This window comes from Vespa velutina, chromosome 4 (genome assembly GCF_912470025.1).
Source record: "Vespa velutina chromosome 4, iVesVel2.1, whole genome shotgun sequence".
Taxonomy (NCBI): Eukaryota; Metazoa; Arthropoda; class Insecta; order Hymenoptera; family Vespidae; genus Vespa; species Vespa velutina.
The window spans coordinates 4,707,466-4,724,318 of record NC_062191.1 but is presented as its reverse complement, the minus strand read 5'-3'; the positions used below and the strand labels follow the sequence as shown (position 1 = coordinate 4,724,318).

At 32.1% G+C, this 16,853-nt stretch overlaps 2 long non-coding RNA genes across 2 annotated transcripts in view; one reads left to right on the top strand and one right to left on the bottom strand.

Annotated features, from left to right (window-relative positions):
* The window catches only part of LOC124948475, a 65,097-nt gene that overhangs the window by 2,394 nt on the left and 45,850 nt on the right, over window positions 1–16,853 (top strand). The window lies entirely within an intron of this gene.
* Window positions 15,399–16,853, bottom strand: part of LOC124948471 — a 20,587-nt gene continuing 19,132 nt past the window's right edge. Inside the window, exons 3-4 of the long non-coding RNA XR_007100751.1 lie at window positions 16,043–16,122; window positions 15,399–15,637 (exon numbers count right to left, since the gene is read on the bottom strand). This is a non-coding gene — a long non-coding RNA (uncharacterized LOC124948471). The remainder of the gene's footprint in view (window positions 15,638–16,042; window positions 16,123–16,853) is intronic.

The following is a 16,853-nucleotide window of genomic DNA, read 5'->3' as shown; positions in this document are numbered from 1 at the left end:
CTTAAAAAAATATTTTTTGAAGGAATTACTATATATGTATATATACGTACGTATTTCTCTCTCTCCTTCTCTCTTTTTTTTCCTTTTTTATTTTTTTTTTTTTGTTTTTTTTTTAACTTTAGAATCGATCGTCTTTCCTCTTAATAATTATTTATCGATTCATTTTAAATCGATCAAAAATATAAATGTGTAATATGATGCGTAAACTTCTTTCTTATTTTTTAATAATTTGCTCGATTTATAATTTGAAATGTGTAGTCGATAAAAGAAAAAGAAAAAAAATATATATATATATATATAATATCGATTTTTAGATATCCTTTATCTTTTATCAGCTTTCAGCTCGAGTGGTTTTTTATTGTAACAATAGGACTAGTTTACTCACTTTTCTTCTTAACTAGTTTTAGTTTGTTCTTTCCAAGATAATCAATTTTCTTTTCTTATTATTATCTTAGAAGTATAATGATTGTGCGAGAAAGAAGTAGAACAGGATATGGGAATTGTGAAGTATAAACAGGAAGGGAAGAAATTGTGTATTGTGTATCACATCGAATAAGTCACTTTAATCAATTAACCGATCAACCAATTACATTTCATTCTCCTTCCTCTTCTTCTTTTTTTTACTTATTTGTCTGTGTTTCTTTCTCTTTGATTTTTTTAAACCTTAAATATTTTATAAATGTAAATTGGTAATAAATATGAATATAATATGTTCGTCGATGCGTATACTTTTATATTCGAGCACATATTAAAGTTGAAAGTTAATAATCTATGGTAATCGAATAACTTTCCATAGATTTGTCGGCACTTTTATAGATTTCTAATCACCTCACTCTCCTTTACATCATTATACGTTAATATTGGCCATTACGTGAATAGATCGAATGAGATACATATATTAATATTATTATTATTATTATCATCATTATTATTATCGTGGTAGAACTAACGATATCAATTTCAAATTATTCTTTTTGCTATTTTCAAAACTAATGAAAATTGTTTAAGAATATATCAAAGTAATAAAAAAAGAAAAAAAAATCACTTTAAAAAAAAATATTATTTTTCCTTTCTTATTACGTAACGACATTGATATGAGGGTGAAAGTGAGATATGAATTATCTTTCGATTTAAATATTTTCTTTTCCATCGTTATATCCATATTTTTTGATTTTTTTTACATTTTATTTAATCTTTCCGCAATCAAGTAAATACATGATTCTAAAGACACTAATGTTGTTGTTTTATCACTTTTCCCTATAATATCGATCCAACATTTTACTAAATAGTCCCGTCACACTTGAAACTCGCTCTTTTATAATACACACGTTTTATAAATACTCACTTACTCGTTTTTATTTCTTACTCGATGAATTTTATTTTTCGTTGGATTTATTAAAATCTATATGACCGGTTAATAATTGACGTTAAAACATTGACTGAATGTTTTCCGAGTCATTTTTATGTAATCAATAAATGATAAAACGATTTAATTAATTTTAATTAAATTTCTCTTATACTTTCCCATCTTAATTGAATCACATATGATCGATATATAATAATTAATCATTAGTGACGAAATATTAATTACCATATTAATTAACGAATTCTTTAGAAAAAATTTTCTCACGTTTATATGAACGAGAATATTGAAAGTAGTAGTCTTTGTGGAGGATAGAATGAGATGGGATGGGATGGGGTGAGGTGAAGGTAGGGTGGGAGCGGCAAAAGGAAATGTTTTAAGCCAAGAACAAGGAAAAAAAGAAAGAAAAGAAAAAAAAGAAAAAAGGAAAAAAGAAAAGAAGAAATTACACGTTTTTTTCCTCGAACACGACGTCAGTCTTCGAAGAGTAACGAAGGACGTATTATTGATTAGAGGTGGAAATGTGAAATCGTCGGTGCAGGTGGCGCCATCTTTTGAGAAAACCCGTAGTCAATTTTAAGAGGAACGAAGAGGGGAAGTCTATAACGGCGATAGTAGTGGGGGTAAAAGGTTTTTGGTGGGGGTTGAAATCGGGGTGAAGAGATCGAGGCGAGGCGAGACGGGGTCAACCAGTCCAGACCAGTCGGTCTCGCCCCGACAACCCCTGCCCAATCCCTGGAAAACAAATGAGAGAGAGAGAGAGAGAGAGAGAGAGAGAGAGACTCTTGTGGGACTAGTATCGATCCTGGGATACATGTTACACGATGCTGAAGTTTCATAAAGTTTTACTTCGTACATCACGTTTTTGTGATGATGAATGAAAAAGGAAATATACGAAGAGAAAACGCTGCCTTTTGAAAATAATATTTTTAATTGAATTCAACGAATGAATTATCTATTCTATTCTCTCTCTCTCTCTCTCTGTCTTTTATCTTAGAATATAGATATCGTAGGAATGTCGTACACGTTTTGTTAAGTATTTCAACTTCGACAAGAAATTTATTTCGTTAAATGTTCAATTTTAATTTGTCACGATATCCAACAGTTAAGCGAATTTAAACGATTTCTTTTTCTTCCCTCCTTCCTTCCTTTCTTACTTTCTTTCTTTCTTTCTCTCTTCTATTTTTTGTTTGCTTTTTTATAAGACAAACTTATCTTATTACGCATAGGTGTTGTTATAAAGAGCATAGTAAAATATAAATTTAAATATATGGTGTAATGTAGGAGTTTTTTAACTAATAATTTTTTTTTCTTCCTCTCCCTTAAAATTTTTTTTTCTTTTCTTTTCTTTTCTTTTTCTTTTTTTTTTTTTTCTTACGTACCCTACTTATCGCGAATAAGATTTTCTTCTTCTTTCGAAGTCGTAAAATAAATACAAATACGTTTATGAAGTAATTATATAAAGCGGTCATGATAAATCATGACTTAATGATTAAGAAATATCTACAAGTGGTAAAGAAACATGTACGTAAGCATTTAAGTATGTATTGGGTGAACCTTATGACGTGATGAATTAATAAAAATTTTTTTCCCCCACGAATAAATTCTTATTAACGATGCACTTTTACGAACATTTTTCATCGCGTATTAATTGTGATACGACATTTCTAAATATTTTATTTCCAATCTCGAATTACATATGCATAATATTAAAGGTTAAAATCGAACGATTCAAAATGTGGTTCACCCTGTATATTTAACTAGTTATTGTTAAGTAAAATATATATTATATGTAACTAATGAAAAAAAATTCATGAGCATAGACGCACACATCTATATATGTCAACGAATGAGACGAGTGTAAACATATATGCGGGTTATATATATTTATAAGATTATTTGACGTTTTTGTGCGTTATCGAATATTTATATCTTTGAAAATCGTTAAACGATTCTCAAGGATTAACGATGAAGAGATCTAACAGTTTAAAGATAAGCTCGATCTCTTTCTTTTTCTTTTTTTTTTTTTTTTTTTTTTTTTTTTTTTTTATCTCGATAGAAACGACAGAGTATACAAGAAGTGTGTCCTTTATTTTTTTTTTTTTTCTTATTCCTCTTCCCTCTTTTTCTTTCTTTTTCTTTCACTTCGATAGATATTTATTTATTCATTTATCTTTTATAAATCTGATCGAGAGAAAGACAGAGAGAGAGAGAGAGAGAGAGAGAGAGAGAGAAAGGGAGAGAGAGAGAAAGAGAAAGAAAGATAGAAATAAAGATAATTTAATTGTAAAGTTTTTAGATAGATTTTAAGATAAGATGGGGGAAACATTTCAACGTGTAACGTGGATTCAAGTAAAAGCTTGGCCGATTGGCTGCTAGATGGCGACACAAATCAGTCGGTGTCAGGGAGTCTGAGTGGTCCAGCTTGAGCTCGAATCACGTCCCTGGTAATCGAGGACATGGCGGCAACATGGCGCCGAGTCTATCAGCTTTGGTATTCCAAGCACGGCACTTTCGTAAGCACTGCTACGTTTTTCGTGTGTTCCAACCGCGAGATATTAATAATCGCTTTGAATGCGGTACAACTTTCACCTATTCAACGTCGGATTTACTTTATTTTCTATTTATTTCGTACTATACTAGCACGGTGATTCAGCAAATTATTTATTTATCGTTACGAAGTGAGAAAGAGAGAGATAGAGAGAGAGAGAGAGAGAGAGAGAGAGAGAGAGAGAAAGAGAGGGGAGAGAGAGGTGATATACCTAAACTAAATTATATTATTATTTTAATATCCTTCTTTAATCGTGTGTTTTATTCTCTTTCTTTCTCTAATATACGTTTTTTTCTTTTCTTTTTTCTTTTTTTTTTTTTTTTTCTTTTTTTTCCCCTTAAATTTCTTTCATGGGAAGAGGTTTACGTTTTCGAAGATACAAACCGACCAATCGAGGAACTTGATACTTGAGAATTCACGAAGGGCTTCAAGTTTCGACGTCTCATTTGTTTGGATGACATTCTTCTCGAATTTTTTTTTCTTTCTTCCTTTTCTTTTTTTTTTTTTTTCTTTTTTCTTTTTTTCTTTTTTCTTTTTAAACGATAAAGAATATTTCTTTATGAAGTTAATTTATAGATAGAAAAGGGTGAATACATATCTATCGTTAGTTCGATTAAAGGTAAATGTATTTATGTTGGTACGAAACCAAAGTATGTTAAGTCATAGCTATTTAGTATAGTCGTTTAAAATAACAATAATTATGGTGTATAACGTCTCTTAAAGGAAACAAAAGTCCCTAGGTAATACAAAGTAACTAGCTATCTCGTGCAATTTAGCTGGGTAACTCCTTTAGGCTCCTCGGCTTTCTTTATTACGGTCTTTATTGCCTCTTCTTTTTAAAAGTCTATAAATAAGTCGAGTAACATGAAATCCAAATAGAGAACAAATTGATGTATCAGCTTTAAATGAAAGATAGATAAGGACATAGCATTTGTTCATTCTAAATTCTTTTTTTTTTTTTTTTTTTTTTTTTTTTTTTTTTTTTTTTTTTTTTTTTTTTTTTTTCCTTTTGTTTTCATCTCTTTTTTTTTTTTTTTTTTTTTATTTGTATTTTATCAAACTTTATATATATATATATATATTACATACAAAAAGCTCAAGCATAAAATATATTTTATGAATTATTAGATTAGTTATGCTTTTGAAAAGCCATTGAACAATGTTAATCGTCAATTTAATTACGCTCAAACAATCACGTCAATTTAAGAAAAATAACTTTATGAGATTATATTGTCTATTGATTATCTGTTTGCTCGTTAAATCGATAAGTATCAGGAGGGAGTGAGAAAATTAAATTTAATTAGTACGCTCTTATTGTTCTCATTCTTATATTTGCAAGAGATATACATAATAGATATTATTTATGAGCAATGACAATTAAGATATGTAATTTCATTAATAAATGACACCGACTATGTTTATTTACGTGCATAAAAGCATTTAATCGTACGATCTTTATAGTGACTATTTACAGTAGAGTTAAATGATATACGAACGAGTAAAATATAATTCTCACTTTTATCACTGTCTATTTGTAAAAAGATTCAAGTGAAATATTTCTCTCTCTCTCTCTCTCTCTCTCTCTCTTTTTCTTTCTCTTTCTCTTTCTCTTTCTCTTTCTCTCTCATTACGCTCGTTATTAACTTTATGCGATTAATGACGATCGCTTTATTATTCGCTTATTTTAATTAGAGCCAATTCTTTCGAAATAAAAAGGCTCGATGAGAAGAAGTTACATTAATTACCTACCACAACCTGACCTTGAATGTAATATACATTTACTCCTTATGATTCCGTTTAGTTATTATCTTTATCATAATCCAGACGCCTAGTTTAATTACATATATTTTTATCTAGGACGTTTACATAACTACAATATAACTATATATACATATATATATATATATATATATATATATATATATATATATTTGTAGAGAGAGTACTACATAACTACATATATATATATGTATATACATATATATACATATAAATATTTAAACAAAACGCGAATACGTTTAGCTACTTACATACTTTTCCTCGTTCTGTTTTTATTTAAACGTAGTAAAGAAGAAAGGTGGTTTTATTTTTATGAGATACTTACTCATGCTTAATAACTCCTAAAGAAAGAGCGAGAGGGAGAGAGAGAAAGAGATAGAGAGAGAGAGAGAGAGAGAGAAAGAGATGGTTTGTGGGGGGGGGGGGGGGGGGGATTCTAAAAAAATGAAAAAGAAAAAAAAAAAAGAAAGAAGTAAAAGGATTCTTGACGTATTCGAAGAAGAAGCACGGTGGCGCAGGTGCGATGAGCATTTTTACATTCGATTATACAAGATGTCCGAAGGAAAATATTTCATTCTATGGAATATAATCCTTGCAGCTGCTCCCGCCCATCGGTTATGCTCGACGCGTGTCCATATATATATATAGATATATATATACATACATACATATATATATATATATATGTATATAGTTATATATATACATATATATCTATAGTTATATATATATATATATATGTTCGTAACTTGGAAGCTGGGTTTTAAACTTGCAATTTGAAATATATAAAGTTTCCTCTCGTTCGCCGCCATCATCATCTTCCTCTCTCTCTCTCTCTCTCTCTCTCTCTCCCTCCCTCCCTCCCTCCTCCCTCTTTTCCCCCTTCTCATCCCTCTTTCTTTCTCTTTCTTTTTTTTTTTTTTCCTTTTTCTTTTCGTTTCACAGCTCTAGGACGCATCTGTAAGCCTCACGAGTCGGAAGGACGCCGTTTGCATTCTTAATCCCTTATTCCGTTTTTGGAATCAATAAGGACAGTCAAATTTTCTTCGCTAGTATGCGAGACCAAATATATCTTTAGATAGGTAAGATACTCTTTTCCTTACGCGTGATTTTAAGAACATCTGCCGTCGGAACGATCCTAACGTGAATAAAGTTGAATAATCCAATTTACCACCTACACCCGAACGTCCGAGAACATTATTACTATTAATTCGGTGTTCTTTCATCTTCTGTTTTTTTTTTTTTATTCAAAAAACAAAAGAAAAAACAAAAAAAAACAGAAAAAGGTAGATTAGAATTTAGATAGATTAAACAAAAAAAAAAAAAAAAGAGAGAGAAAAGAAAAATACGTAGAGCAACGTAATTACTTTCTATTTACTTTCTAATTATTTTTTATCATCGTTGTTGAACGAATTATATTATCTAATGAAACGAAATATTATATGATTAGTGAGAAAATATTTTCATGTTGAGATATACCTGTGTCTTTTATAAAGAAATAAGGAAAGAAAAAAAAAATAACGATAATAATGATAATAATAATAATAAAAATAATAATAATAATTATTATTATTATTATTAATAAGATTCGAAGGAGAAATTAAATCTCAATTTTCGTACGATACTTTCAAGGACATCGAGTTTAAAATGCTTCTTAAATGTCCCCTTGATACGTTCGAAAAGCCACGCCATTTTCCCCGTTTGCTTTTAACGTACTAAAACTCAATGGTATAAAAACATATTGGTAGTTAGTTACTTTGATAATTTTCATTAAATATAGAATCGTTATTTCTCTTTGATGTTTTATAGCCTTTAACCGATGTATCTTGCGTTATTGTGAATACGCGCCGACGGATGATCGTGAGAAACGATTATTCATAAATAGACAAAGATAAAAAAAAACATGGTTAAATTTCGTTTCAACTGATATTTCTCTAATAGAATCAATTTTTCATGTTTAATTTTCTTTCTTTTTCGGAAGTATTTTTTAAGTTAAAGAAAAAAAAAACAAGAAAGAAAATAAGGAAAGAAAAAGAAAAGAAAAATAAACATTCGATAAAAAAAAAAGGTACTAATTCGTACGTAAGTAAATGATAAATATTATCTTTTGTTGACCAAAGGTCACATTTAAATTGTCGAAACTGTAAAAAGAAAGAAAGACGAAAAAGAAAAAAAAAAAAGAAAAAAAAAAAAAAAGAAAAAAAAAAAAAAAGAAAAATAAAAATTTTAAAACGCTCGTTTAATCGTCAATTTGAATATATTCATTTTGTTTCTGCCGTTCGTATATAATATTTCATTTGAAAAACACGAGAAGCATCTTGGATGGTCCATATCTATTAAAATTCATAATTGCGATCGTTACAAACTTGAAATGGAGATATTATCGTCTATTTATATCCATCGTGATCGAGTAAATAGATATTTCATAATAGAACTATCTCCTTAACGTTGACTTCGTTAACGACTTTATAATATAACATCTTCTTTAATGGGCAGGTGGTGGGGGAGAAAAATCCAATAATGGATCGTTAAAATATTCAACGATTATAGTCGATTAAAATTCGAATGGTGTTTATTTATCATTGATTATGCATGATCATTAATTATGTAAGGGTTGCTTTAGATATTCGCCATGTTCGTCATGATTTTGCTTCCTTGTGATTTTAAAATGATCAAGAAATTTAAAAACAGATAAATATACGACGATAAATAACAAACATTTTACAACTCTTTACCTTCATAATTATACTTATATATATATATATATATATATATATATATATATATATATATATATATATAACTGGTTATAACATAACATACGTATTACGTATTACATTGAAAGAGATACATTAACTATATATATCGTCAAAGAAAACTTTTCTATTTCCATTATTCTCCATAATTCAACCCCCATGGGTACACTCAAAGTAGAGTTATCGACGAGATTTCTTTCCCGTCTATTTCTCATAAGGTAGCTTTTCTCTTTAATAAGAACAAAACTCCTCACGTTTTGATGGAGGAGGAGGTGCGAGGAAGGTGATGTAGGTACTACCGAAGAGTATGGAAGCGAAAAACGCTATACACGAGAAAGATTTTTCTCCCCTGTCGTTCCTCGGGAATTGAACTTTTGTCGTTCCGTACCATCGAGTTCTCGTCGCGAAAGAACGAATGGTTCACCTCGTCCTCTCCTCGTACTGTACATATATGTATATATATATATATATATATATATACCTATATATGTAAGTACGTACCTACGTTTCTTTTTTCTCTTCTTCCTTTTTCTTCTTTTTTCTTTTTCATCTTATTCTTCTTTCTACATTTTTCCTTGTCTCTCGTTTCATCTCTCTCTCTCTCTCTCTCTCTCTCTCTCTCTCTCTCTTTTCCTTTTTCTTTCTTTCATTTGAGAAGAACCTTTCTTTTCGAGAGATGCCTCTTCCTTCCCTCACAAGCTCATCCCATTTCTTTTAGTCCACTCTTGAAACCTCTTACCCTCCCCCACCCCGTCGAACCAACGAGCTCTTCTCTAAACCTCGAAGTTGCAACCACGCGTGTACACAAGATGGCAACCGTGTGTTATCTCAGACTAAAAGATTTTACAAATTTCGATCTTTACGCAGAAGGCAGCAATAGAAGTTTCTATTCTTTCGTTACGACATTTTATTCGTTCACAAACTAATACCGACTATATCGTTCCGATGGAATTAAAATTGAACGAGAAACGTTGTTCTCTTTGGATTAATCGGCGATTATCGAAGATTTATACGATCGTAATTTTTTGTCTAATAAGAAAAAAAGAAAAGACAAGCAAAAAAAAAAAAAAAAAAAGGAAAAGAAACATTGCAATTTTATGTAATACTAAGATAGACTTTTGATGCTTCTTCATCATTCTATATGATTTATTATCAAATGTATTTATTATTTTTATAAAAAATAAATTCGTTTGAAAAAAGTCCCATAATTAATATAGAATTGAAGAATATCAAACGAAAGGGATATATTATTTCTAATATGAAAGAACGTCATCCAATTTTATGACAAGAGTAAGAAAAAGAGAGAGAGAGAGAGAGAGAGAGAGAGAGAGAGAAGGAAGGAAGGGGTGTGAGAAAGAGAGAAATAGACACGGAAATCATAGATAACTAATAAAATATCGGTTCAAGTGTGGCAAGAGAGAAAGAGAGAGAGAGAGAGAGAGAGAGAGAGAGAGAGAGTAAAATATAGGTAGTAGAAATAAAAGAAGAGAAAATAGTTCGGCGAGATGGGTGCGCGTTAAAGTCGCCTTTTCCTTGTGCTCTCTCTCTCTCTCTCTCTCTCTCTCTCTCTCTCTCTCTCTCTCTCTTTCTCTCTTTGCGCTGGCGCAAACGCGTTATGCGCATTGAAAGGTACACGAGGACGTAGGTAGATTATACGCTTCGCGCATTACACGTCGCGGCTGGCGTTATATACCGCAGAGTTTATTATAACGTTCGTCAAGTATACACCGAGCAAAAGCATTGCCCGAGTCTCGACAACTATCTCTCTTTCTCTTTTGTACACAAACATAGAAATATACAACAGAGAAATACATATGTATATATATATATATATATATATGTACGTACATACGTATGTATGAATATATGTATGTATGTATATATATATATATATATATACACACGGGGGTTATACTACGTTCTCTTTCTCTCTTTCTTGCTTTAACACAGCTTGCACGGAAACTAGCAAAACTTGTTATCGCCGAGGGAATATTCCTCCTGCTTTTCTCGTATGCATGCAAAGGCCACTTATAAACGCGCCGGCTAAGCCTTCGTACCTTGCAATTTCACACGTGGCTAGTTCCAACCAGAATACCGTGCTACTTAGTGGAAATTTGTTACTCTCGTTCGTTCGAGTATTTAATGTTGCTTCTAACATTATCCATATAGTCTTCTCCTTCTCTTACCGTTCCATTTGCATCCCATCTAAATTGCCTCCTATTCAACCTCCCACCCGCACTCAATTTTCTCCCCGATGACCACTCTCATTTATTTCTTTTGCTCTAACACCTTTTCGATTTTATGATATTAGACATATATGAATATATATATATATATATATATATATATATATATATATATATATATACATTTATAACGTGATTATTTGTATTTCGTATCTCATGAACGGATAATAAGACGATAGGTACTTAGAAGTTATCATGCAACGATAATACAGATATAAATGAAGGTTGAACTTGAGAAAGTTTAAAAGTTTTGACGATCGTATAATGTTGCTTTATATTATACTCATTTAAAACAGGAAATATATTGCATACCTTCGCGTAATGGGAGAAACAGGTGCACGTAGTAGTAGTAGTAGTAGTAGTAGTAGTAGAAATAGTGGTAGTAGTAGTAGTAGTAATAATAGTAGTAGTATTCTCTCGTTACCTCGTATACATATCACCGACCGTGTTAAAACGAATTCACCTTGACAAGAAGTCACAAACTACTAAGAACGTAACTCACTAGAGTAACCTTGAAGTCGAACTGCCACGATGTTCACCTGCGACGAGTTTCGTACTTTTTTACGAATGCTTCGCGGCTTCTTGATTTGTTCGGCAGATAACGGTATAAGAACCTTTACCCCTTTCGTTTTTCAAAGCCTTTTTCTCTCTCTCTCTTTTTTTCTTTGTTTTTTTTTCTTCTCTTTTCTTTCTTTTTCGAAAAAAGCTGCTGTGCAAAATGATAGAAAAAAGAAAAGAAGAGAAGAAAGAGAGAGAGAGAGAGAGAGAGAGGGGGGAGAGAGGAGAGAGAGAAAGAGAGAGAAAACCTGTCCTTCCTTGTCCCCACTTACACCTTACTCACCCCCAATTGGTTTATTACTCCACCCTGTAACGTCTGAACCCTTTTTTCGTGTTTTATTGTCAAGGTGAACATCAGGTAAATTGCTATGAACGTCGGACACGTCGTTCCTGCCAAAAAAGGGTTATAAAGGAACGTTCGAGTGTCCTTCCTTCGAGATGAATTCTTCTTTTTTCCTCTTTCCTCTTCTTTTCCCTTTTCTTCTTCTACAGGAAATTTTTCTTTTTTTTTCCCCGTTCACGTCGTATCATTCGCTAAATTCGAAGGTGAAATTACTTTTTCGTGAGTTTCTATTTCTTTCATTCTTTCTTCCCTTTTTTTTTCTTTTCTTTCTTTTGTTTTCCTTTTTTTTCTTTTCTTTTTTTTTTTTTTTTTTTTTAAATCTCCATTATAATTTGTTCGTTTCTTCTTCATTTTCTTTTTTTTCTTTTTTTTTTTTTTTTTTTTTTTTTCTTTCTTTTTCTCTCTCTCGAAAGCGTAGAAACTCCATCCATCGTCAAACTTTGGATTTTTCTATATTAGAATTTATTTATCCGAAGGTATATAAAATTTTCTTTTCATAGAAAGGGAGATGCTGATGAAGAGTTAAATGGAAAGAGGAAGGAATTGAGAAGAGAAAAAGGTTGTGACCTTGATTCACCCTGGAAGCTTCGAAATGCATTCGCTGGCGAATAGGTCGATGCGATGATAGGGCAAGCTGGTAGAAAATCCGAGAGCAAAGAACGATCTCGTTTTTCTAGCTATAAGAGAAATAGAGAGAGAGAGAGAGAGAGAGAGAGACGAAGAGTAGGAAAGAGAAAAAGATAGAGATAGAGATAGAGATAGAGAGAGAGAGATAATATGCGCGCGCAGCAGATCGATACGAGCCCAGCAAGCATGGCGAGACTTAGCCCAGCCTTTTCGGAAAGTACAAAGATGAAAAGGTACCACGTCTTCAGGGATCCTCTTTCTCTCTCTCTCGAGAGAGAGAGGATCTCACACTTTTTCTCCCTCGGAATAGGTACTATCTCGCTCATACTTTTTTCTTTTCTCATCGCGGCGTTTCCCTCTTCTCTTCCACCTGGACGCTTTTCGGTTTCTCCATTCGCATCAAACCACTTTTCTCACTCTCCTCTTCCTCCTCCTCCTCCTCCTTCTCCTTCTCCTTTACCTCCTCCTCCAACTCCTTCTCCTCCTCCTCTTCCTCTTCTTTCTCTTCCCCCTCTTCTCTTTCTCTCGCTCTCTCTCTCTCTCTCTCTCTCTCTCTCTCCCTCGCTACTTTTCTGAGCTCTAACTTTTTCGTAATACTAAACACACTTGAGAGGTTGCAACGGAAAATCCTTCTCTACCTCCTTCATCTCGTGAGAGATTACGTCACCAAGATACCTATATACAATGGATATAGCATAGTGTTCAACACGCTTACTTATACCTATACAAAAAAAAAAAGAAAAAAAAAAAAGCTGGGTAGAAATAGCTATTCCGCCTCTCGCTTCTCATTTTCCCGAGATTTTCGATTAAATCCCGAAATTCCGTGCAAGTCTCGTGGGCTAGGTATAGTTATAGGTACATACATACATACATACATACATACATACATATATATATATATATATATATATATATATATATGTATATAGGTATTTCTCAATTTCCTCGGTCCGATCTACTTCGCCTAGTTTGATTAAAATTCTTCATGGTTGAAGCCTCTTCGACCTCTTCCCTTAATTTAAACGAATAGATTATTTTCAAAGTTTCGTTGATAAAGAAACGATAGGACGAGATCGGATTCTTCGAATCTTTCAGATACGTTTCCTTTTTTCTCTTTTTTTTTTTTTTTTTTTTTTTTTTTTTTTCTTCAACTTCGTGTAAATTTCATCGATATAAACGATATATGTATATATACGCGATGATACATTCTTAAAATAGGACTATTAACCAACGTTAAATCCACCTGAGAATCCCTGAGATCACGGCAATGCTTTCATTAGAGCCTAAGCAAGCAACCAAGAGAGCTAATATATCGGTCTGACCTGGCGAATAAGAAAGTTAGTTAAGTACTTTGTTCGCTCGATAAGTGATATGACTTAAAACGAGACCCGAACAGAATAGATCAGAATAGAACAGAACAGATCAAACAAGATCAGAACGGAACAGTGTGGACGTGAAAGTTGATATGAAATCGACTTGACTTTCTTTAGGTTTAAATTACTCTTCTCGCAAGATTCACTATAGATACCAAGGAATATCGTATATATGCGAATACGTTATTCTCCTCTCTCTCTCTCTTTCTCTCTCTCTCTCTCTCTCTCTCTCACCCTCCTTTCTTTGAACTTACTTACCTTGAAAAGTGTCCATTTTTCAAGATTAACTAAAGATGAGAAAAGTTTTAATGTATTCTCTCTGAATGAACATTGTCGAAATCTCCTTCCGACTCGATATCAGCGAGTAGAGTTAAAACAAAGTGCTTTCCCTCTCTCTCTCTCTCTCTCTCTCTCTCTCTCTCTCTCTCTTCCTCTCTCTCTCTTCCTCTCTCTCTCTCTCTCTCTGGATTACGCGACCTTAATGCAACTGTGGAGAAGTATTTTCTACGTATTAGTTAGATCGTTGCACCTGCTGGTAAGAAAAAGGGAAGAAAAAGAAAAAGAAAAAAAAAAAGAAGAAAAAAGAAAAAACAAAGGAGATAATTTTCCTTAGATGAAAAATTGTTAACCTCGATACTTTGTAAAGAAACGTATGTTAACGTTAGTTTCTTTCGTGTAACGTGTAATTTCTAAGCGTAGGTTATATGCATTTAGGATAGTAATAAAGATATAAGTGGCACGGTTCAAGGCTACAATTTCAATAAGAAGAAGAAGAAGAAGAAGAAGAAGAAGAAAAAGAAAGAAAAAGAAAAAATTAAACGAAAAACTATGGTAATTTGTCCTAAGGCAAGTTAGCCCGATTTATTTTCTATTCTTTTTTCAAAATACTTTTGTATTCAAATATATATCTATATCGATATCTCGTATCAATGTGTTATCTTGTTAAAACTGTTTTTGTATTTTTTTTCTGTCTTCTTTTTTTTTCTTTTTTTTTTTTTTTCCTTTTTCCCCTTTTTTTCCTTTTCCTGAATGATAAAGATTACGATCGAGAGAACGGTCCACGATATTAACTTTCTTTTTTCGCTTATTCTTTCGCTTTCTTTCCTTTTTTCTTTTTTTTTTTTCTTTTATTTTTTTTTTCTTTTTTTTTTTTTCCTTTGGAACGAATCTCGCGTTTAAATATAAATATAAAAAAGAAAACAGAAAGAAAGAAAGCGAATTACCGGTTTATCTTCGCTCATCGTAGAATGCCGACGAAATCCTATCTTTGGTAAACTCGTTCGAGAATAACGTAGCATCGGTATAACGGCAGGAGTGAGTAAAGATAAGAGAGCTATATTGTTCGTACGCGGTGATCGTACTCTAGGCTCTCGTTACACTAGATAACCAGGACTCCGACACCTCGCGAGCCTCTTAAAAAGATTAACCACTCTTTAGAGTCCTCGTACGCTCGTAAATCACACCATTTTAGTCGCATTTCATACTTCTTCTTTTTTTTTTTTTTTTTTTTTTTTTTTTCCTTTTTTTTTGCGACCAAACGAGGAACGTTTCTTCGTTTCGTTCAAAAAAAAAAAAAAGAGAGAGAGAGAAAAAGAAAGACGAACAAAAGGAAATAATATTGCTTAAACCCCTACGAATAGAATTTTTTAGCACGCTTGTTTTTTCGAAAGTAATTTTTTTTAATTTTTTTCCTTTTTTTTTTTTTTTTTTTTTTTTTTTTTGAGTAAATAAATTTACAATCGAGATTTATTTAAATTGCAATTTTAATCACAATAATGGAAATTGATCTCTTTACACAATGATGGTATTTTCATTGAAACGTAAAATGCTCCAATAGGCCTAAAATCTCTCCAATGCCGAAGATACAGAATTTTTTCAATGATTATATCTAAATTCATAATTATTCGTACTCAAAAAATTCAAGATTTATTTCCTCTTGTTTCTTCTCGTTTCTTCCTCGCAATAATCGTCCTTCCATTGGCCATTGATTCATTCGACAGTCAAAATCGATGTGAAATATTTTATGTGACATCGAATATTCCTAAAAACATATAGATAGTCATCGTTTTAAAAATATGCAATAGCATATTAAACACGGGGCTGTAATATAAATAAATTATTTTTTTTTTTACAATATATGTATATCCTAATTCATATTTATCTTTTTGTTTGTTTACGATAACCTTTTGTCAAAATGAAAAATAAAAAAGAAAAAAAAAAAAAAAAAGAAATAAAGACAAGGAATGCAAAACGAACAGAAAGCAATATATATTTTAAATTTAAATAAAAGCAAATATTTATGAGCAATGACTTGGCGTTATCGAAAAAGGAAAAAAAAATAGAGGTTCGTTTAATTTTATCATCGTTTTTTTGGTAAATTTTAAAAAAGAAAGAAATAAAAAAAAAAGAAAAAAGAATGATATAAGTAGATATATATCTTACTCACATTGACATTCTGTGTATTCTTCGTGGTTTAAAATATTGATATTTAAGATATCCCGGTGTTGTGCCAGTAATATTTTCATCCTGAACGAAATCATGAAAATTTATATTAATGCAAATACTTGGTAGACATGAGAGGAGGTACGGTTTAGTTCGAGGGAATATATTAAAACAAAATTATATCTCATAGAGATCGATCGTTACTCACGACGAAATTCTTTTCTCCTTCTTCTCGATGTTCCATATATTTTTTTTTGGAAAGCAAACTTAAGTGGTGTTAGCCATATTTTTTTCTCCCTCCCTCTGTCTCCCCCCCCCTCTCTCTCTCTCTCTTTCTATCGTAAAAAAAAATCGATGAGAAGTAGGTAGCTATTTGTTGCTTGCAACGTCGAACGATCCACCTCAAATATTTAGCGAATGATTTTGGTGAACGAAAAAGAAAGAGAGAGAGAGAGAGAGAGGAGGGGGGGAGAGGAGAAAAAAAGCTATCGTTTCCTTCCTTTTTCTCATCTTTCTTTTCTTTTTCCTTTCCTTTTCCTTTTTCTTTTTTTCTTTTTTTTTCTCTCTTTTTCTTCCCCCTTTTTGTCTCTCTTTTTTACTCTTTTGGCATGAAGTTCGAGCTCCGTCGAAATTTACGTACGCGTTTCCCTCGAAATTATATGAATTAAGCGAGGAGCAAAGAGGCCCGGGCTAAATTATGCAATTACACGGGTGAGCCGACGATGGTAGGCCGCGAAAGAGTAGAGCCCGTGTAGACGGGAAAAGGGCGGTGGCGGGCAACGATGCGGATGGCGATGGCGGATCGTTCGGTAGAT